The following is a 25,301-nucleotide window of genomic DNA, read 5'->3' on the forward strand; positions in this document are numbered from 1 at the left end:
GCACCCTATTACTGACAGTGCGCTACTTCCAAAAAAGTGTACTGTACAGGGAATAGGGTCCCATTTGCGACTGAGTTTCTGTCTATCCAGTTATCAGCCAGAAGATCACACACTGACCCACCTGCCAAGTCTTGATGTGTATAAAGGTGACCCCATTGAGACTGTAGGCGTCTGTCAGGAAGGGGGTGATCTCATTTTTCATTGTTTTAAACCCATTAATTAGCTATCCTAACCTTGACTTTGAGAACTTCTACGACTGCGCTTTTTGTTTTGTGATGAAACGATAACGGCTCATCTAGTTTAAAGTGAGGAGAATTTGCAAACACCTCTCAACTCAAAACAGAAAACAGTTGAATCGCAGCCAAAATGCTAAAAAACATAATTTATTTTTCCCAGTCTCTGTGACATTAAATCCATGTACAATACTGTATGCCTGGCAAGTAACCTGAAATGTTTGCAGTGTGTGAATTGGTTTTACGTCACCTCACTTTGGGTGTCCAAACATAACACCTGGATACCAACTGTCTGTAAATTTAATTCCAATAGATTTTTGCTTTTCATCATTTCCTGTTATTTTGATAGCATTTCTTGTTGCTCGACTAAACCACGTTACAGTATGTACATTTTGCTTGTGTCTAGACCTTCCCAGCAACTGGCCGTATCGAGAAATGGAAAGAAGTTGTGCATGAGACAACATTAAAGGTTGTCGTAGATACAATGCCCTACAGAAGTACTGGAAATATCTATAAATATATCTATATGCTTCTATACAGTTAGGTCCGGAAATAATTGGACACTGACAGCATTTTCATTATATTGGCTCTGTATGCCACCACAATGGATTTGAAATGAAACAACCAAAACGCAATTGAAGTGCAGACTTTCAGCTATAATTCAAGGTTGAACAAAATTATTGTATGAAACGTTTAGGATGTCACAACTATTTTCATATACAGTCCCCGTATATAAGGGGCTCAAATGTAATTGGACAAATGAACACAATCATGAATACAATTTTAATTTTTAATACTTTGTCCGAGAATCCTTTGCAGGCAATGACTGCTTGAAGTCTGGAACGCATGGACATCACCAAACAGTTTTTGTTTGTTTGTGGGTCTTTTTGCCTTAAGTTTTGTCTTCAACAAGTGAAATGCATGCTTGGTTGGGTTGAGATCAGGTGATTGACTCGGCCATTGCAGAATATTTCATTTATTGCCTTAAAAAAACCCAGGCTTGCTTCTGCAGTATGTTTTGGGTCGTTGTCCATCAGTAAAGTGAAGCGCTGTCTTATCAACTTCACTGAATTGGGCTGAATCTGAACAGAAAATATATCCCGGTAGTCTTCATAATTAATCTGTCTGCATCTGTCTTCAGTTACATCATCAATAAACACTAGTGACCCAGTGCCATTGGATGCCATGCATGCCCATGCCATCACACTGCCTCCACTGTGTTTTACAGATGATGTGGTATACTTCAAAGCCTTTCCAAGCCTTCTGCATACATTTTTCTTCCAATCATTCTGGTACAGGTTGATTTTAGTTTCATCTGTCCAAAGAATGCTGATTCAGAACTGGGTTGGCTTTTTTAGATGGTTTTTGGCAAAATCTGGCCTTTTTATTCTTGAGGCTTATAAATGGTTTGCACCTTGTGATGAACCCTCTGTATTTGCTTTTATTTATGGTAGACTTGGATAATGATATGCCTACTTCCTGGAGAGTGTTAATCACTTGGCTGGATTTTGTGAAGTGGTTTTTCTTTACCATGTAAAGGATCCTACGATCATCCACTACTGTTGTCTTCCATGGATGTGGCCTTTTTTTGTTGCAGAGCTTACCAGTGCGTTCTTTTTTTCTCAGAATGTAACAAACTGTTGATTTGGCCACTCAAATTTTCCTGCTAGCACTCTGATGGATTCTTTTTTTTTATTTTGTAACCTAAGGATGGCCTATTTCACTTGCATTGAATGCTCATCTGACTACATGTTGTGGGTTCACAGTAACAGCTTCCAAATGCAAATACCACACCTGGAATCAACTCCAGAAATTTAAACTGTTAAATTGATGAAGAAATAACAAAGGAATAGTCCACACCTGTCCATGAAACAGCATTTGAGTCAATTGTTCAATTATTTTTGGTCCCCTGAAAAAGAAGGGGCTACATATTAAAGAGCTATAATTCCAAAACCATTCCTCCAATTTTGATGTGAATACCCTCAAATTAAAGCTGAGAGACTTTAAGCCCATATTCATTATTTAGCTGTAACTTGAATATATTTTGGTAAACAGACAAAATAACAAACTTCAGTGTCAGTGTCAAATTATTTCCGGACCTAACTGTATGCCAGTGCTACTATTCTTGACTAGGCATGTGCCAAAAATACCTACATTCAATTTATCACTGTGTCAAATCATGTTTCAAATCGTAATGCTGAAAAAGTAATTACATTATTAACTACATCATGACTAATAACTTCAGATAGTTATTCCATTTGTTAACCAAGTAGCTCAACGCCCTAATGCATCCTCTCAGTGTGATAGATATTGAGAATGCCCAAACTAAATTTAAATAATATTTGTGGCAATATTTCAGTTTCCCCGTGCATTTTGTTCCATACACTACAGACAACCGTTAGCTACATTTTAAATGTAAATTTTTTTTGGATACATTTTGTATTTAAGGATTAATTAATAAATATTTTTGTTCCGTCATAATGTCTTCATTTATACTTTCTTTCTGTGATAATATTGAATTCTGAACCAATCAAATGGAAACATATTGAATCATGAGCAAAACAAATCAGCCCACCCTTATTCATGATAGAAATATATTCCTTGATTAAAAATGTGTTTTTTCTTTGGAATGTTTTTAGTGTAAAATAAAGCTGACAAAAAGGAATCACTTTCATAGCCTTTTTGCCTCGCATTTGCTAAGGTGGCCAATTACACTGTAGCTCCCCACACCAGAAGATATGGGGCAGGTGACATGTTTCTTGGTTTTCTTGTTAGTTAGGTGTGTTCCTTGCATCATTTGTACAGGCATAAAAAAGCTTTCATTTTCTAATCTCGATTGTAGCCCATGCGGTCTTCTTTTGGTGTCTGTCAACATGAGGACCAAAGAGGTGTCAGTGAAAGTGAAGGAAGCCATTATCAATCCAAAACAGCCGAAACCTTGAGCTTACAATAGTTTGGGATCATCATTAAAAATGAGGTAGGCGTGGAAGTGTCAGCCACTACCACTAGCCACAAGACTTATACAGAGAAGACAGCAGAACTACAAAGGCTACACTGAAAGGTGAAAACCACTAGTTAACTTTAACAACAGGATGGACAGGTAACAGTACCTAAGAGCCTGAGGTAGTGTGGCAGCAGAGAGAATTGTACCAAAACATTGTGTGCCAAAGTACAGGAAAATGCCACCAAACTCAATGGATGCTTTTCCATCATACAGCAAGAAAATGGCCTTAATCATAGTGCCATAGCAGAAAGTTCTTCAGGGCCAAAAATTGTGAAGTTGGAAATGGAAGGTACTGCAAAACTCAACCTTCAGTTTTAAAATCAACATGACATGGACTTTATTTTGTACTGGCGATAGGACTTAAATCAAAATGACTTCACCACAAACAACTGATGATGTCTCCAATGCAGGTCTGACGGAGACATGGAAGAGAAGACTCCCAGGGTCTGGTGAGGTCAATGGCTTGTCAGAAATTGCATTCTAAAGATATGGAAACAAATCCTGAACAGTGTTTAATTTGGACATAGTTAGGTCCGGAATCACTGACACAAGTTTTGTTATTTTGTCTGTTTACCAAAATATATTCAAGTTACAGCATTGAGGGTATTCACATCCAAATTGGAGGAATGGTTTTGGAATTACAGCTGTTTAGTATGTAGCCCCCTCTTTTTCAGGGGACCAAAATTGGACAGTTGACACAAACGCGGTTTCATGGACAGGTGTGGGCTATTCCTTTGTTATTTCTTCATCAGTTTAGCAGGTTAAAAAGTCTGGAGTTGATTCCAGGTGTGGCCTTCGCATTTGGAAGCTGTTGCTGTGAACCCACAACATTTGATCAAATGGGCTCTCAATGCAAGTGAAATAGGCCATCCTTAGGGTGTAAAATAAAATACAAATCCATCAGAGAGATGGCAGGAATATTAGAGTGGCCAAATCAACAGTTTGTTACATTGAGAAAAAATTAACACACTGGTGAGTGTTACAAACCTGTGGCTCTAGCAGTCTAGGGTGGATGGTACAGAGACCCGTTACATAAAACTCATGCAAATAGTGTAAATGAATAGTGAGAACAAACGACACCAAAAGCTACCGTCAAACAAAACATTTATTATAAACACACGGTAAAGGTGTTAGGGAAAAGGGGCTGACCTGGACCCAAGAAATTAAATAATATATTGCAAACACCCCTAAGCTGAACTTGCCTGCCTCAAGAACCGCTTAGCTGACTACAAACAGGTCCTTAGCTGAATACAAACCAATGCAAAAATACAGCGGGTGGTCCCGCTCAGTTCTAACTAGTGTTTATAGAAAAAGTCTTCCTCTGGGTTGTGTATGCCCAAGGGCGACTTGCTAAAAAAATCAAAAAACTTTCCCAGGGACACAGGGACAAACAAAAGCACAGGTTGAACACAGACTAAACAGCAAACAATCGACTAGACAACACCAAACAAAACACCACAGCAACACATACTCACATGAAACAGGACAAAGTGAGATGTATGTGCTCAACTAAGTGATGTATGAATGAACAAAGTGTTTATATCAAAAAGGGTATGTATCTCAAGAGTGTCTATGTCAGTAGTTAGTGTAGGGTATATTGTGTCAGAATGGTGATTTATGGCCCTGGGGGGCGGGACTTCCATATTGATGTGACAGGTGGGCGGGACATCCAGTTTGTAGGGTGGGACTTCCGTTATGACGTATGTTAGGGTGGGACTTCCTGTATGACATATGTTAGGGTGGGACTTCCTGTATGACGTATGTTAGGGTGGGACTTCAGGAGTGACGTATGCATGTCCGGTGACTTTGTGATTTATGATAACATTGATGTGTCAGTGTTTGATGTTTTACAACGTCTGATGTGCAAACCAGACTAGTGTTATAACAGGTGGGCTATGTTTGATGATTAACAAATGGGGCTTAGGGTTCCGGAATGTTAAATTCCCAGGCAGTAAATAAGTGTTGTGTCAGCGGTAAGTTGTTTGGTGTACAGCAAATGGTGTTCGACAAATATAAAACCCTGGTGTTTTATCTTCTGACAAGTGTTGCAACAGCTGGCATACAAACAGTGTTTGTTAACCTTTCATGTTTTATGGGTTGACTGGCGTGGTATGTGTATTTAAACCACGCCGACATCGGGGTTGGTCATTCAGTCTTGCCTGAGCGAACTTACCTACACATTACATAACATGGAGGATTGTGCTGCTATCAATGTTTTGGGTGAAACACCGGTGAAAGCTAACAGCTTAAACGCAGCTCAGCTATTTGGTAAGAAATTGCAAATGGACCGCAGAGATGCAATCAACATGCCAGCCCCGAAGAAACCGATGCAGAGTTTAACCCGAATCCATCAATTACACCCGGATATGGTGGCACAGGAGTGGAAATTGGATGATGGTCGGATCGGGGGATACATCTTCAACCCAGAGCAACCGGAGGTTGCATTTTATGAATTACCCGAAGGCCAAGTGTTTAAGGCTGGTGTGACTGATCAAATGGTTTTTAATGGCAGTTTATGGGCCACCTTTCGAAAAGTGTTTTATTTGGGGCCAAAACAAGGCCCACATAATACAGTAGATGTACTGTTTAAAGTTGTCGAGGGGCTGAAAGAGTATGACTCTGTCAGATTGGAGTTATTTCCGGAAAATATCTGCGTTAGTTTGTGACTGCGGACTGATCGACTGACCTAAGACCCCGAAGCCCCGCCTTAAGCCAACACCTTCATCAGCACAGCATAAAAACTGACAGACCGCCGGTGACATTCAAGCAGTCGGAAGAATTTACGAAACATGTCTCAAGATTACAACTAAGCGGTGATTGAAGAACCCAAGGCTGAAGACTGGCTGTGTGACGCCTGGGATGACAACGCTGAAGCCTTCTACGGAACCCCCGACCCAGACAGCTCGATTCCACCGGCATACCCAACAAGAAACTACCATTGGATTGACAGGGTTGGTGATCAACTAGGTCCTCTTAACCTGTCATACCTTTCAAATGCTAACAAGAGTTATCACAAAATGGACAAACAACTTGCACCAAAAATTTTAAAGATCATCAAAGCAACAATGGGTATGATTCTGGAAAACGTTGTTGGGGCTATTCTACACAAAGCATGCATCGGATGCGAAGTGGACCACCCGAGCCAGACAAGACATTCATGTCTCGAACCGCCTGAGTATTTTTTTGAGGCCCATTATGATGACATTGTGGCGACAGTTTTAACACCGCGACTGAAACACGTGTTGGTCAAGGCTTTGAACGCATCTGGTTTTCACACACCGATGACTGATGTTCACGAGGCCGCTGAGAACTTTCTGCACGAGCTCAAGTTGGAGCCGAACATCACACAGAGACTGAGTGAGAACAGGGATGAGTACATGGATAAATTTAATGAGGATGTTGTATGCGATGCAGCGGGGTCATGGTTTGATGAAAGCAAAGAGTCTGTAGTCTAAGGCCGGGGGTAGCTTCAGTTCTCATGTTAACATGTATATAAAGAAAGACTATGAGAAATCTGAATGTTTGTGTAACTTTTCTGAATATATTGGTTGTGTAATTTCGAAAACTCAAATAAAACATTGTTAAACATGTATTAATTCTCATTATTGCTCGAACACTCTACGATGTCTGAACAGGTTATGAAAAGTATTTACTATGACCCGGCAAACCCTGGTGCTTATGTGGGTAGAGAGGGTTTGAAAAGAGCATACTTGGAAAAAAACGGGGAGATCCTCAAAAATGGTGAGGCCGATGACTGGCTGCTTGCCCAGGATACATACACGCTACACAGGCCTGTAGCTATACATTTTAAAAGAAATAGAGTTATTGTTCATGATATAAATTCACAATTTCAGCTGGATTTGGTTGACATGAGTGCTTACAGTGTGGAAAACGATAACATGAAATTTATGTTAACATGCATAGATGTATTAAGCAAATACGCATGGATTCGCGTGCTGAGAAATAAAAGCGCTATAGAGGTAAAGCGAGCATTTGAAGACATATTAAAAGAAGGAAGAACACCACAAAAAGTCCAAACGGACAAGGGGAAGGAGTTTTTTAATTCACATTTTGAAATGTTGATGAAGAAGTACAACATAAAACATTTTGCTACAGGAAATTATGTCAAAGCGAGTATCGTTGAGAGGTTTAATAAAACAATTAAATCACGAATGTGGAGGTATCTGACAGCAGCCAACACTCACCGCTATGTTGAGGTTATTCAAGATTTAGTTTGTGGGTACAACCATAGCTACCATCGGTCTATTAAGATGAAGGCTGCTGACGTTTGTGAAGAAAATGTTAGATTAGTTCTCAAGAACCTGTATGGCACAACATTAATGAGAAATGGTAATCAAAGCTACAAGTTCCAGGTTGGGGATACTGTGAGACTCTCAAAGCTGAGAGGTGCGTTTACAAAAGGCTATGAAAAAGGGTACACAGATGAATATTTTACAATAACAGAATGCATTCCTCGGGTACCTCCTGTATATAGAATAAAAGATTACGATGGTGATGTGATAGTTGGGACCTTTTATGAACAGGAATTGCTGAAAATAATCGTGGCCAAGGATAAAACTTTTAAAGTGGAAGCAGTTTTGAATGAGCAAGTACAGAAAGGGAGGAAAATGTGTCTTGTGATGTGGCTTGGTTGGCCTGAGAAATTCAACAGCTGGATACCATCGGAACAAGTGGTTGACCTAGAAACTGGATAAAACTCCAGGGTTTACAGGATCACGTCATTTACATTGACTGCGATCAGCATGGGTGACGGTGGGTTCTACATAACGCTGCCCAGTAACTCATCGAGACATGTCTATCCAAGCAACACAAGTTCGTGCTATACCACTAAATTTGCCAAAGGTATAGATTTGAAAGGCGATTGGGAAGTATCTTTGATAGAGTTCCAATACCCGCATACGTGGAATACTTTTACACGGGGCGAAAACGCATTTGAACTACGTGACTTGAAAAACGACAAAACTTGGAAATATGAACTCGACAGCGGTTATTACAGCAGCATATTAAAACTAGTGATAGAGCTCAACAGTCATATAAAAACACATGGTTTATCGGTGGGGTACGATGAATTTAAAAATAGTGTTTCTAAAAGGAGTGTTTCTAAAAGGTGAACCACAGTTTAGTTTGAAATTTAGTGCAAAACTGGAACAGATATTGGGGTTAAAACCAGGCGAGCGGTGGCCCGCCACATGGTACGGAACATACCCCACAGATTTTCTGGTGGGGTTTAACACCCTATACATCTACACAGATATAATTGATTATCAATGCGTTGGTGACAGTCATGTCCCACTGTTGCGAACTGTACATATTACAGGGAGAAAGAACGAAGTTGTCACTGTGACGTACGACAAGCCACACTACGTACCTCTTAGTAAGAGACAATTTGATGAGATCTGTATTGAAGTAAAATCTGATCAAAACCAGCTGGTTTCATTTGTAGTGGGGAAGGTGATTGCAAAATTACACTTCAGACCCGTCAAACAATCTTTTAGAGTTTAAGATGCAACCGCAGAAGCTCTATGATGATCCTCAAAGGTATGTTGAATACTACACAACACAGGCCGGTAACGGTTTACCAGGGTATCATGGTAGCTCAGCAATGTATGGGGCCGGTCTAGGGGGCCTTTTCCGAGGGCTTTTCCGGATGGCAATACCTTTGTTGAAGCGCGGGTTCTCCATAGCAAAACCACATCTGAAGAGTGCGGCTAGGAATATAGTCGGCGATGTTGTCAACAGTGTTATGTCACGACAAACAAAACAGCAGGATGGTTCTGGATTGATGGTTATGTCTAGAGGTGTTAGAAAGAGACCACCTGGTAGGCGGAGCCTACCCATGAGTAAAAAACGCAGGATTGAGACAAAAACAAGAGCCAAGGTTAAAAGAGGACATACACCCCAGAGGACACTCAAAGGGAACATGACAAAGCTGATTAAGAATATATTTTACAAAGATGGCACTCCTACACCGTATGTCTGGCGAATGTATGAAGACCGAGTTGGATTTATTCACAGTTCCATTCACACAGACATCTATTGAGAAAAATACATACATTGAAATACCGACCCTATCAGCAATATCAGACGCAGCCCCTCTGGAGTTCTTTATTGCCGGGAATGGCGAAGACTACGTTGATCTAAACAATACTTTGCTGTACCTACGTGTAAAAGTCACTAAACCTGACGGAACTAATATTGATGCCGGAGCACGTGTTGGGGTTATCAACTATCCGATAGCCACCCTATTTTCACAAGTGGACGTCTCCTTGGGTGATCGTTTAATTAGCCAGAGTAGCAACACATACCCCTACAGAGCCGTTATACAGAGCATTCTGAATTATGGATGTGATACATTAAAGACACAGTTTTCAGCAGGGTTGTTTTACAAGGATGCCGCAGGTCACATGGATGTTACGGACCCTGCAGGCGAGAACGATGGACTTACGAAAAGGGCTGCCTATTCGGCGGATAGCACAACATTTGAAATGATCGGCCCTGTTCATAGCGATATCTTCTTTCAAGATAAACTTATGTTAAACGGCGTTGACATAAAGGTTAGGATGGTGCGCTGTAAAGATGAGTTCTGCCTTATGGGGGTCGGGGATGTGCGTTATCGTTTGCATATACTATCAGCATCACTATTTGTCAAGAAAGTGTCTGTTTCGCCAGCCGTGAAACTTGGACACGCTCAAGTGCTACTCTCAACCAATGCCAAGTACCCAATTGAAAGAGTGTGTATGAAGCAGAGGTGGGGGACTCGAGTCACATGACTTGACTCGAGTCTGACTCGAGTCACAATTTTCAGGACTTGTGACTTGCTTGATTAAAGTATGAAAATGACTTGACTTGACTTTGACTTGAGAACAAGTTACTTGAGACTTGACTTGACTTGAAGTGGAAGACTCGACAATGACTTGAACTTATAATAAACAAACAGCAATACAATTATTTTATATGTGGTGACATCAGCACCACTAATCAGCGTATGTGCCTTTAACGCTGCACAATTCTAACCGCGCCAAACATGGCAGACAGTAACATTAGTCGAGCTCCACAAATAGTATGGTTTGGATACAAGGACTTTGAACTGGACCGTGTGAATAAAAAAAGATTTGCCAGATGCAAAATATGCAACAACGTCAAATTTCATTCGTTATTTTAAGAACCACAAGGAAAGGTAAGAAAGCAATCTTTTTATATTCAGTTTCACTAAGATCTATAACGATTAAGTTACTAATGTAATGAATTAATCTTTAGTTTGTCATAATTTGGCCTTGGTTGCATATTAGTTTGTTTTTTTCTTGTTAGAAATGTGACCATTATCATTACTGAATACGTCTGGTAAATAGATGTAAGGGAATTTGACTATAACAGTGGCATAGCCTGAATTTTAATGTTGATGGGCATCTTAAAATGAGCGGGTATGTATATTATTACATGTAGGCTATAATGTCTGTATTAAATGTGGGCATTTTCAAGTGTTTATGGACTGCGTGTGGAAACTAAAAAGCATTGTGCTTACACCATAACAGTTAACTTTACTGCATGAAAGGCTAACATCGAGGCGCCGATGTGATTACTAGCACCTAAACATTTCGAAGACAAGAATAATTACAGCGTAATTACATATTAGGCAGTTTTTCAGTCACAATAATTAGTTTATAAGGTTGTTATTATTTGCCCTTATTACATGGATGATCTGAATTCCAGTGCAGAATGCATGTTATTTCTTGATAACAGACCGTTGCCATGAAAAACAGCACGTTGCAATGGACGCAGCAGGATTCTAACCAGAGACGGAACGGACTATTTTCTTTAGAGGAAGCAATACAATCGTTTTTAAATCAATAAATTCCTTTTGAAATCAATATTTTGTGTCAAATTATAGATGTATTTGGTAGGTAGCCATGTCATAAGCGGGATAAGGTATAGCGAGGCGGTTGTTATAGCGAATACAACCCCTTCAGGCTGATTCAAGATCCCTCCGCTTCGTCCCCCCAAAAAATTGTACCGCGGAGAAGAACAATATTTGATTTTGAAATCGAGCTTCGCACCGAGCGCACGTCAGAAACAGAGGACAGTGTGTGTGTGTGTTCATCTCTTTAGTACTGTGACATGACTTGACTTGAAACTTATAAGGACTCGACTTGACTTGCTTAGGGTGAACCCTTGACTTGACTTGCTTGATTTATCTGAACTGTGACTTGAGACTTGACTCGAGACTTGATGGTTAAGACTTGAGACTTGCTTGGACTTGACCATGTGTGACTTGTCCCCATCTCTGGTATGAAGACATTTAGTTTACTGGCTGGGGGTCGTGTTAGTAACCAGGAAAACCTATTTTTAGGACCTCTGCCAAAATGTATTGTAATCGGATTGGTGGACAATGACAGTTTTACCGGAAGTTACACGAAGAATCCATTTCATTTCAAACATTATAATTTGGAGTTTATGGCTATGTATGTAGATGGTCAACAATTTCCTAGCAAACCATTCCAACCAAATTACACAACAGGGTCAGCAGTGCGTGAATTTTACCAATTGGCCTTAGCTTCAGGAAAACACCTAAAGGACCAAGCCTTGGCTATTGACAGGTCGGACTTCTTACACGGCTATGCCCTTTATGCATTCAACTGCGCGCCAGACGAGGAATGTGGTCAGCACATATCCTTGATCAAGTCAGGGAATGTACGACTTGAGATGAGGTTCAGACAACCACTACCCCACACAATTAATTTAGTTGTTTATTCAATCTTTGACTCCATTATCGAAGTGTCAAACCGGCGACAAGTCATGGTCGACTACTATTAGGAGAACTGTGTGGAAATGAATACCGCAGAGTTGACCTGTGTGGTGAACCAATTTTCATCTAGGACCCATTTCTATGGTGTGCTGGCAAGTGACCAACTACCTAGGGTGCCTGTCCGAGATGTTGCATCAATGATGATTGTTAATACACACCCAAGCAATCAGCCTGGGGAGCACTGGCTTGCTATTTACATAACGGATGATGGCATTGGAAGGTTTTATGACAGTTTTGGAAACCCCCCGGATTTTACATATTTTCCCAAGTCAATCAAGGCCTTTCTGAAAACCTGTGAGAATGTGGAATACAGTTCAAAACAAGTACAGGACCTGGTTTCAGCCACGTGTGGACAGCATTGTTTGTTCTTTCTCTTTCTAATGACAAAAAGTCTGAGTTATAAAGATTTTATGTCTTTTTATGCTGATGATTTACGAGAAAATGATGCCCTAGTCTCAAAGTTTGTAGCTAAGATGTACCAGAGTAAGCGTAATAAGCAAATGTTTAATTGCATACAACATGCTCAATCTTGTGAAACGTTTAATTTGTGCCATGGTTGTTGAAGAAATAGAAAAGCCAATCACGTGTATGTCAAATTTATTATTCAAAAATAAAAACAAAATAAAAACCACATCAATGTTTACATATTATTTTTCATACAACATTTATTCAAGATAAAACAAACATACAATGTATCACAAATAAAATAAAAACACATTAAAATGGAAGCCATTTTGCGGGGTCCGTGGTATGAGGTTCAAAGAAAGCTTTGGTTGTTTGAAAACCAGTTGCTGGTGGTGTGGCTAAATCATCCATTGTGTCACCAGACTTTTGTTTATACAAATTGATTTTACGTCTTACATGCGCATTTGGAATAGTTGTAAAAGGCATGTTGAGACATGCCATGGCCTCTAAAAACACACCCCACCCCAACGGTCTTCTATCGTCAGCAATTTTATTGGTAGCTGTCACACTTTTAACAAGATCCAATAGGTGCGAGCCCTTGATTATCTCTCCTTTGAAAACGAATTCACCATTTGAATTCCATGAAGCAAATCTTTAGACCTGTGCATTCTATTAAGAATATATTCAACATTCTTTCTACGCTTCACAGGCACATTATCCAAAATTTCATCAACAAGGTCAACATTTCGGTCAACAGTTTGCTTATTCTCAGTCACGTTTACTACAGCAGACCCGGTCTCAGACCCGGGTAGACTTAAAGTCAGGGTGTTTGTATCAAGCTCCCCCTGGCGCACAACAGTCAAAAATCTTTGTAAAATGGCAGAGTATCTTTTAGCTTTCTCATGTAAATCCATATCAGGCTTCAACAGTATATTGCGAATCGATGAGTCCAAATCATTCTCAACAGATTGTCTTACATCGGTGCTAGTCGTTTTGGATTCTCGCAGTTTTTCCAACTGATGTTGTGGCACCAGAAACATTTTCTGAGCATGCTCCATGTTGTTTAACCCTGTCTCGATGCAATTAGACTGGTTAAGAATGGAACTGCAACGCTTAGTAACGGCAGTAGAAAACCTCCAGATTGGTTGATGGTTTTTCTTTTCCGTGCAACTGAAGTGTTCTTTCTAGACATGTATATAATTTTGGCTTTTTGTCTCTTTACTTTTCGGAGCAGCGACTCGGTTAAGGGTATATTACCGAGCCTTAGATTAAGCGCTATTTCACAGAGTGATAGAATGAGGTCGGTGGATGCTGATTCTAAAATAACTTTTCGTTGACTTGCCAGTGCCTTAAATATCATTTTCAAAAGTGGTAAATTTCTACGAATGCGTTTAGACATGATCAAACTTTCTTAGGAACATACACGACAGGCCAATCCCCTGAAAATAACCCTGTTCTCAGACGGTAGTCTTCTGGTGTTGTAGCTTTAAAGTCAATAAGTAAATAACCAAAAGGCGGATGTGTTGCATCTTTAAAACTCTCCATGAAGAATCGAGAAAGACCGGGGTATATCTGTCTGCCTAAAATACTAATCTGCTGATTGTCGCTGGGGTTTTTAAACAAGATGAGGTAGTTTGTGTTCAAGTTAATAGTTCTACTAGATTTGCCTTTAACAAACATGTTTTGGACGAGGTAAATTGCACTCAGGTTACGGTGGTGTGAATATTGTGTGAAAACTCTCTCCATCTCCAAACTCTCTGATGCACTTTTCATGAAATCGTCAATGATTAAAAGGTTGTTTTTCTGAATCGGTAGCAGATTGTCATCACACAGCAATGTTGGTAGACCTTCTATAAAATGTATCTCCCTTACTTTCAACAGTTCGTCATACAGCGGTTGCCAACATGAATAAACCCAGACGATATTTTGAATTTCTTTGGAGAATACAACCTCCGCATTATCCAACAACGTCTTCACAAAATATGTTTTACCAGAGTTACTGGAGCCACTAATGACACAGCTGAACGGGTGTTGTAGTCGCGGGTCAAAACCGCTATCCATCCTAGACATAGACTGTATAAATAATGGATGACGCCCTTTCGCTCTTTTCCATTGGTGAAAAATGAAGCCACCAGTGTCCTGATACGGCGCTGACATCTTGGACTTGCGTCTGCGCAGATAGCGATCTTGGGACCAGTTCTGCGCAGTAGTTATGCGCAGTAGCGAGAAGGAAGTAAAGCCGTAAAGCCGCGAAATCAACGGCCCCACCCCTGTGCCCCGCCCTCACTCTCCCTCGCAGAATGCGCATACCGTAATCAATCGCAAGTCCAAGTACAGTACAACCTTTGCTTGTTAAACCTAGACGATATGTTATAGCCTAACTTACATCATGTTTAACCTTAATTTAGAATAGGCCTAATACAAAAATAATTGGTAACTTCTAGCTAACAATCACCTGCTAGCTATAAACATGGCTATTAACGAGGCTTGTTGTCTTTTAGCTAACGTTAGCTAGCCCATTACATTTATTTACTAATTAAATAGCTTATAAATTTAACTTACCGAAAAAAATTCAAAGATCGCTTGGAAATGCCAGATCGGTTAGCACAATGTACTGCAGAACAACCCATTATGTCCGTGTGAAATTATATCAATTATAGAAATTTAGAGATTAAATGTAAAGTTCCAATCTCCTCAGTCCTCCGAAGATTCAGTGGCTCCTCGGCTCAGATAGCTGTCAATCACAGCTGTGAATCACGACGTCACACCACCGTTTTTAGAGCATTAAATAACTAACAAAAAACAAACTTATTTTAAAAACAAACTCTTGAATTTACATTAGCGTGATACAAACTACAGTAAATGACAGAAACCAGCTTCGGAAAAAATATATTTGAAGGGTAATTTAATTGTTTAGTTGGTCTCGCGTCCCATTGAATAACATGGGGAGGGCAGGGTTTATGACCTATACTGGGACCACTCACCAGGGGGCGATCGAGACGTTTTGGCTTCACTTTTCAGGGCTTGTGGTTTAGTACCCATACGGCCTTGTGCTGTAATCAGGGAGCAGTACACGCTTGTTGTACACAACTCTGAAACGCTTAGACACTACTCGGTTTTTCAACGTGAATGTTCTTTTATCTCTAGCAATTGTGTCTGCATTAGCAAGGACATGATCATCATCACCGCCCTCACCCCGTACAAAGTTGTCAACCAGTCGTGTCAGCGTCTCCAAATTAACAATGGTTGTGTTGTAACTGTTGAGTGTAATGCCTTTTGCTTTGAGACAGGTCAGACCTTTAACGGTTTTGTAACCATATGTCTTTGGCCCACCACTAACAAATTGAGCTATGCTGTCACCATCCGGTAACTCATCGGTCAAGTCACCCAAGAACGGGCCCAGTGGGGGGACCCAATCCCCATGGCGTGTGACAAAGATCACGGAATCAGTGTCTGTGTAGAGTACACGTCTATCCAACTTCTCCAAGAGTGAATACAACTCGAGTCTAGCATAAGCTGTTGTGAACGCGGCAATAAAAATTTTGCCGTTACGTGGTTTGATTGGTGTCTGTTTTGTGTAACGCCACTGTACCATCGCAACAGTGTCTGAGATGAACGAGAAATAACCGACATCTATTTCACTGGAAAAAAGGTAGTGGCTAAACTCCTCCGGATCTGTAATTAACATTGTGTTCATAAGGTTAGTCCGCTCACCCATCTTACCCCAAAGACTATTCATTGCCAATTTAGCTAAAGATCGCCTAGCACTGTTTACAACAATGTTTTCCTTGTCAAGATGCACACCCTCCTTTTCATGATATTCACGGATATACAGATGGTGGGAAACCGCTAGCTTCCTGCTTGTGCTTCAGGAATGTTCTCATGTAATCTGCAAAAAGATCATCTGATGTCCTGGTGAAATCCCAGACTTCAAATATTTCCACAATGCGATAACCTTTCTCAGCCTTGACCAGCTCAATAGAAACCCAGGTACCGGTTAAAGATCTTTCTGAATCAGTATGTGAACAATCAGTTACCTGGTTTTCAGACTCTGCACATAATCTACACAATGGAAAAAACAGCTTACCGCCAACCCTGTGTGGTAAAACGGGGTGATAAAGGCCTTTCGGTGGACACACTGTAGCCTTAACAATACCAAAGTAGTTGTCTAGTGGTTTGAAATCTCGAAAGATTATGTCTGGATGCCCAATCGGATAAGTCTTTGTCTTGTTGCAGAATGGGTAAAGACTACAGACATTGTTATACTGAATAGTCTCCCCTTCTCGAGCCGTAAACTTCAGATGAATCGCATTAGTACGACCACCAAAAAGAGCATCCCGAGGGTCAAGGCGCTCTGGAGCACCAAAGGTCTTCAAGAAAGCTTTGACATCTGCGGATGTGTTTTTAAGCCGGTTCCACTCACACTCCCATATGTATTGAACATGTACGTTGTGTTGTTCTTTCAAAGCCTCTAGCTTTGTCAACCATTGCTGGTGCATCAACCCATACTGAATCTTTGTCATTGGATTGATGCTTGTTGAACAATGACACTTTGGGTGACCGTGCCAGAAACAACATAGAAATTCATAGACCGTGCTAAAACCATCGCGTTCAGCATATCCATCAACGTAGTAGGCACCGATTTTCACTTCACCCCTGTTCAGGGCGTGCTGTATTGATCAGGGATGTGATTTTTCCGGATTAATCCGGAATTCCGGATTTTCCGACCTGAAAATGTGACTTACGTGAATCATGCAGATCTGTAAAAAAAAAGGGGGGAGGGGGGACCTCACAGCCGTCACCGCAATCTTCATCTTTCTTTAACCGGCAGCGTCGCTGAGCAGAGGGTGTGCATGTGTGCGTGTATGTGTGTTCATCTGAGCCTAATTGGTCTGTCACTGCTCCGTCAATGTCGTAAATATTTGCGATGATCACGTATTTGCGTACAGCTTGTTCACCTGCTCAATTTCTCTGCTGCGTAGTAATTTACCTCAGTCGCTCTCGCTCGACTACAGTGACAAGAACATCGCTGGATCGGATGATCTGGGTATGTATTATTGCTTGTGTCTTAATATAACCTATAGTTACTAATTTAACTTTGTTGTCAGTTGATTAGATGTCGAAAATCGATTTTGATTGATTTTCCGCTATGGCAGGATGTTTTATTCACGTCGGTTAAGCTTCATTAACATTATTTGTATTTGCTAGCTTTTGTATTTGCTAGCTAACTTATATAATAATAAGATAACGTTAGCTAAGTTAGCTACTAACGTTAACTAGCCACCCTTAAAACTTTGCTGTATGAATCGTTGTATTATATAGCAAATCGTTTTCAAGCATCCTAGATATGCAAGTGACATGACACTACCTCAGATGACAGAGGGGGCAAGAGTTGATTTATGGTGGAATGTTGTGAGAAAGACTCAGAGGTACCCAGCACTCTGCAAGCTTGCACTGTCTGCACTATGCCCATTTCATGGTCCACAGGTGGAATCAGCATTCAGTGTAATGTCCAACATCCTGCAAGCCAAAGCTTCCAACCTAAGTGTTGAGACATATGAGTCCTATCAAGTGGTCAAATACAACCTGAAGGCCATGTAGGTGTCGGACATTCAGCACTACTCCCGGAAGACAAAGGAGAGTCCTGTTAATGTAAAGCTGTGCAGAAATGTAAAACTATCAAGCCAAAGGTACAGAGCTCTGCTCAGAAATAAAGAAGAACCGAACAAAAGGCCTTATCACTCTGCGAAGCCAACGGCCATCAAGAAAATGTCAAAAGATGCCATTGTGGCAGCAGCTGTGAGTGCCAGGTAAATATGTAAAACAAAAATAAGTTAAAAAATATATTTTTTTGTCATGGTTGTTGTTATAGAGAGAGGTGGTGATGGAGCAGTGTTAATAATAAGTTGGATGTTGCTGTAAAATAAAAAATAAAAAAATATTTATTTTTGTTCAAATAAGTTGTTATGGGTCATTCTTTACTATCCATGTAGATCTGCCACCAGTTTGATCGGCGTGTGTGTGTGGGGGGTGGGGGGGTCTCTCGGTATATTTTCCTACTTTCATGCATGCCGAAGCAATCGTAATTGACCGGAATGGGTCAACACCACCACACTCCAGGAACTCGAGTCTGTAGCGCATACAACCCTCTCTCAAGATGACCACATCATTCACGCAGTAAGCCTTTATTTCATCCTGCATGACAAAGGGGTCTGCGGAAACAGTTGCATACCATTGCAGAAACTCATCTTTTTCTTTAGCCATCATGGTATTCACACCATAGTAATGCGGTTCCGGATGGGGGGCAACATAGTTCTCATTCTCCTTGATGTTAAACTTGTAAGGAAAGTAGCCTTTTTTCGAATCCTTAAAACCCATAGCACGTGGCAAGGCCGACAGCTTCATAGGTAGGAAGCAATGACTATCAATGTATCTCTGATTGAATGTGCTGTCTGTAAAAATCATGAGCTTGCTACCATTAGCAATAAGTGTTGTGCCAATACCATTGTTAGCAAGGTACTGCATCAAGATGTAACCATCGAAACCTTTAGAGTTGTGTGCTATAAATGTGTAGTCATTATATTTCGGTTGCCTAAACTTTTGAAAAAAAGCAGTGACACAACCATCTCTGGCTGAACACCACGTCTTGTTATCAAAGCTTATTGCACACACAAAATTTGCAGTGTGTACACCATTCACCGGATTGGCAATTGTCTCAAAATCATAAAATATGTAGCGCTCACTGGGGTCCTCGGGCTTGGCAGGTTTTATAAAACACTGATGATTCATTTCAAAAGCCAGATCCACATTACAATTGGGGCACATGTTAGCTCTGCACCTGTGTGCTTTATAGTTGGTAATACTGACATTGTAATAGCGACCACAATCGACACAGTATTTCTTCTGGTCACACCTGCTAACCCAACAATCCACACTTTTGTGGTGCTTCAAACGTTTATGCTGGCTATAACAAAAATCTGAATAACATATCCGTTTACAGTCAGGGCACTGCTTTGTGTTACGGGGTTGGGTATGACAATCTTCATGAAGACAGACACTACAGCTATGTTTACAACCATGATCACCACAGGTGTTGAAACCGGTATAGCACCAATCACAGACATAAGACACACCCAGAAAACCCTTCAGATTCATGATACCGTAGAAATGGTTATCGTGTAAGTACATAAAGACAGTTCTAGGGTGGGTTTCCTCGCTGTTTTGAAACTTGGTGAAGTGACCATCCCGTGTTTGGTGAAAGACAACAATTTTACACCCTGTCATTTCTTCAAACCGAACAATATCTGTGAATGACACACATTCATCTAACGCTAAACCAGCCCCCTTATGTAGCTCACGACCACTAACCAGGGCCTCGGGATATGTGTACTGCGGGTTCAACATACCCATCAAACAAACAGAAAAACACGTACAATCATTATTCACAGCCACATATATGTCTTCTTTTTTTATTGATAATCTGATCTATCAACAATGTTTGAGCTTTACGTCGCGGGGCACCACCCTCACGGTTTTTGACCATTTGTACCACCAGTTCTAGTGATTCATCAATCATAAGCTCCGCATTACTCTGCATAACACTTTCAAGTAAATTACCAAACGTGCGTTCATTATATTCATCCGCTCTCATGGTCACATGTACGGGATCTATCAGAGATTCACCAATCAACTCAATCTGCAGACGATCACCAGGCCCTTGTACAAAGTCTGAGGCTCTAACAATCAAAGTATCCAAGCCTGCCATAATACTTGCGTAAAATGTGCCAAAATCACCAACTTCACCAGTATTTTGTAAATTTATCAACTGTCGTAATTCAACATTGTCAAACGCATTACGCTGTATAACTCTAACATCGCCATCACTGCACTGAGTTTGCATCAGAGAGCTCGAAGGAGTGTCAACTAGATCGTGTGAAAAATGGGGGCTACTAAGCTCGGTTAACAAGCCTTGTATCTGAGGATTATTGTGCACATCGCTGTGTAACAAAGTAGCGGTTGGTTCATTTGTATTTTGGGGTATGGTCGATTGATTATTTGTAGAGGTTGTTGACTGTTCCGTGTCTGGACTGTCGTTAGCATTATCTTTCGCCATTTCTCTGGTTTAACGTGTAAATAACAATCCACTTTTCAGATTTGAATATTCTAACTCGAACATACATTTACATACAGCACAGTTTTGAAGAGTTGGCTGTATTACCTTCAGCTTTTAAGCCTGAAAGAAAACAAAAATCCCCTCACGCTGTGCAGCCACAAGGAAGGGTGTCCGTAACTGACCCCATTGTGGTAATGTACTTTGTCTCATCACCCGGCTGTCCTCAATCTGTTGGAATATAGAATGTTGTACCAAGGGTCAGTATACATAGTCATAATTGTTAATAACACTTTAGAACATGACTAAAAATGTCTGTAAATAATTAAACTTACACAAAGTATCTGCTCAGGTTCTGTAAGATCACAGTCTGACCACCCAGTCCAACTGACGCAGATGCCGGTCACTTGAACTAAATACAAATAGGATTAACAAGCGTATACAGGTAATTAAAGCTGATTAACAATAATGTCAAAAGTCTACTTACCAAGATTTGGAGGTCCAAAAATGTGTTTACCAAACACGGTCGGTGTTCAAATCCGCTCAACCTGAACCGGAGATTTAAACAGGCAATATGAAAGACAGCTAAAAATGAATGGATTGCGCAATTGTAAAATTGATTTACAAATTCTTAAAAAGTTGCATCACAATTCAAATAAATTACTTCAAATAAAATAACTTGTACTTACAACAGAAACGATATAATCCACGCTTGAAACACCAGCTGTCTTTTGCGGATGCTGCGGGGTTTAATTACTGTCTTCACATCGCAGCCGGGGCTCCTCCAGCAAGTCACGCCTCTTAACTTTGTCATTGGTTACATGTCATCGTTCTTCACGTTAGATTCAAATTGTGTTAGAACTATACATGCTGCAATGATACAAATTCAGGATAAAACTTAACTATTTAGTTCTGATTTTTGTAGCCATTTGGCAACCAAATATATTGCTATATCATGTCTGGTAGAACAGCCGTTCTCGTTAATTTTCGCGGCTCAGCCGTGACATCACGTCATAGAATTGTATATATTAACGATAAACTCATCTGCTTACATATAAACGCTTGCTATTGTCACCATATCACCATTAATCAGTTCAACATTTAACAAACACAGGACCATAATACAGCAATACAAAATCAGATTTCATGAGTTGTTCATTAAGAGAATGCAGCACATCCCCACCCGGAAGTGACAGCATAACCCCATACTAACACAAATACTATAGTATTTTTTTTAACCAACGTTGCCTATTATTAAACATATCTACCAATGTGTAGAAAACAATCTTGCGTTGATCTCTGTTGTACAATTTCAAAAGACGCCTTTACGATTGTTTTAATTACGATTCCCCGTTGTTCATGCAAATTTATACGCGACCTTGCTGGTAACTTTGTAACGTTTTGCCTTATAATGCAACTTAGAAGTTAATGCTGACTTAAACAACCATTTTTATTACAAAACTCAACATTGCTCATACATACACTTGTTTTTATTCATAACAATATTTTAAAACCCCCCAACCATGACACAATCCACCTTTGCGAAATGTGTGGTTGGCCCTGGGCCATGGAAGCTCCTTCAAAATAATAGCATTGCTCATGCGATGTTAGTTTGCTGTAATGCTGTGTTGGTCTTCAAACCGTGAGACACGGGATGGTTTCTAACCTGCATATACTACAGTTTGTATTAGTGGTTATTTAGGGACCATTACTACTGGGCAGATATAACCTTGAAGCCCATCTCTTGTTAAAATGAATGTTGGGCTGAAAACTATCCAAACTCGTAAGTCCCGTCCCATCCCCTTCTTTATATCTTACAGAAAAACACGTCTCTCACGTGTAACTCTGTGTTTGTCGAAAAACACCATGTTACAACCACATTGCAAAACATGGAAGTTTACATCTGTACCACAAGGCATTGGAACCCTGGCCCCCTTTTGTTTAACACCAAACACCTTACCGCTGACACAACAATTAATTTACTGCCTGGGAATTTAACATTCCGGAACCCTAAGCCCCATTTGTTAATCATCAAACATAACCCACCTGTTATAACACTAGTCTGGTTTGCACATCAAGCGTTGTAAAACATCAAACACTGACACATCAATGTAATCATAAATAACAAAGTCACCGGACATGCATACGTCACTCCTGAAGTCCCACCCTAGCATACGTCACTCCTGAAGTCCCACCCTAACATACGTCATACCGGAAGTCCCACCCTAACATACGTCATACCGGAAGTCCCACCCTAACATACGTCATACAGGAGGTCCCACCCTAACATACGTCATACCGGAAGTCCCACCCATGCAAACCGGATGTCCCGCCCACCTGCCACATCAATATGGAAGTCCCGCCCCCCAGGGCCATAAATCACCATTCTGACACAATATACCCTACACTAACTACTTATGTCCATGTGGGGTAAAGCAAAAGAGTCTCTCTGGGAGAACCAACTGACTGGGTTTTTAAACCAGGGATGTGTGATGCGATTGGGTAATGGAAAAAGGAACATGTGGTGCAATTAGGAGGGGTGTCCACTGATTGGTCCACTTCAGCACTTATGACTGCCAGGTGGGAAACACCAACGAGCACAATCAGGTACATAAAGGACACCTGGGGAAATGGCAGGAGGGGAAAAACACAAATACACATACAGGGTAATTGCATGCGTAACAGTGAGTTCTGCAACACAAAAAGGCCTGGACATCCATGGAAGACAACACTTTTTTTGTGGTATCCACCACTTTTTCATGGAAAGAAAAACTTTACCATGGATTTTTTTTTTCCATGGTTCCATGGTAAAGAAAAACTCCTTCACAACATCCAGCCAAGTTAAGAACACTCTCCAGGAGGTAGGCATGTCGTGATTAAAGTCAACCATAAAGTGAAGACTTCACGTGAGCAAATGCAGAGGGTTCACCACAAGGTGCAAACAATTCATAAGCCTCAAAAACATATAAAAAAGCCAGCCCAGTTCTGGAACAGCATTCTTTGGAGAGATGAAACTAAGATCAACCTGTACGATGGGAAGGAAAAACGTATGGCGAAGGCTTGGAACAGCTCATGATCCAAAGCATACCACATCATCTGTAAAACATAGTGGAGGCAGTGTGATGGCATGGGCATACATGGCTTCCAATGGCAGTGGCTCACTAGTGTTTATTGATGATGTGACAGAAGACAAGCAGCCGGATTAATTCTGAAGTGAAAAGATAGATATTTTCTGCTCATATTCAGCCAAATTCAGCGAAGTTGATACTGTGAAAGCAACCCAGGGTTTTTTTAAGGCAAAGAAGTGGAATATTCTGCAATAGCTGAGACAATTACCTCATCTCAACCCGATCGAGCATGCATTTCACTTGCTGAAGAAAAAACTTCAGAAAGGTCAGAAAGACCCACAAACAAATAATAACTGAAGATAGCTGCAGTAATGGCCTGGCAAAGCACCACAAAGGAGGAAACCCAACGTTTGGTGATGTCCATGTGTTCCAGACTTGAGGATTCTCAACTGGTCAGCTGCTCCCCAAGTGAGTGATGGAAGGTCAAACTCTACGAGCATGAAACTGCACGAGCGAGTCACCGCCTTGATGTTAGCACAGAAGGAAGGAACTGGATTTTGACCCATTTTAGATTAATTCAAAATAGTCAATGAATGTATGTAACGAATGAATTTTATATATGAAGAGAGTATTACAATTACAGATAAATGTTCTCTGGAGATTCAAGATGCTTGCAAGAGCAAAGATGCAGGCAGAAGGGAGGAAAATGCAAGAGAGCGCTTCCATGAATCCTGCTCTGGTTCATATGCTAAAACTAAAGGCATGGGGGTTGGTTTGCTGACCTAAGGAAAACAAACTAGTCCTAAAGAATAGAGCCTTTATTAATTAGGGACACTTTTTGATCTGTACTGGGTCCATCTCTTAAGTCTGTTAGCTCGAGAAGCAAACTAGCTAGGCAATATCAAGCAAACCTGTTGTCCCTGCATTCACACCTTACAGAAACATCTGTAAACCATTAACATTCCAATGATTGCCTACTAGGACAGAAATTAAGTACATACTACATTTCTATACTAAATAATGTACATACTTAAACATATGTCTATTCTAAATAATGAAGGGTCATTGAATATGTAAATAAACATATAATTACAATTATTTGGTTCCTTCAAGAACGACAACATGTCGTCTAGGTTCATGCCAATGTTCTTTGCACTCTGGTAGGAGAACACTGTGATTCAGCAGTGATGGACATGTCCTGGATTGGATAGCCCTTGCTGTGGAAGAAGAGCAGCTCAGTCTTGTCAAGGTTAAGCCTGTGGTGGTGGGCCAATGTCCATCTGGAGATGTCAGCCAAACATGCAGCAATGCGTGTTGTCATGTGGGGGTTGGGAGGAAAAAGAAAAAAAAGCAGAGTTTCATCTGCATAGCTATGATAGGAAAGACATCAAGCTAGGAGAGAGCCAAGATACTTGGTGTATTGAGAAAAGAGGAAAGGCCAAGAACAGAGCCTTGGGGAACCCAAGTAGTAAGAGGCTGCACAGCGGACACCGGTCTTCTCCACATCACCTGGTCGAAGCAGCCTGCCAGCTAGGAAGCAACCCAAGAGTAAGCAGAGATGGCTGAGATGCCCAAATCAGAGAGGATGGAAAGTAAGATGATATGGTTCAGTGTCGAAGGCAAAAGATAGATCAAGGACGATGAGAACCGAACAGAA

This window comes from Esox lucius, chromosome 4 (genome assembly GCF_011004845.1).
Source record: "Esox lucius isolate fEsoLuc1 chromosome 4, fEsoLuc1.pri, whole genome shotgun sequence".
NCBI lineage: Eukaryota > Metazoa > Chordata > Actinopteri > Esociformes > Esocidae > Esox > Esox lucius.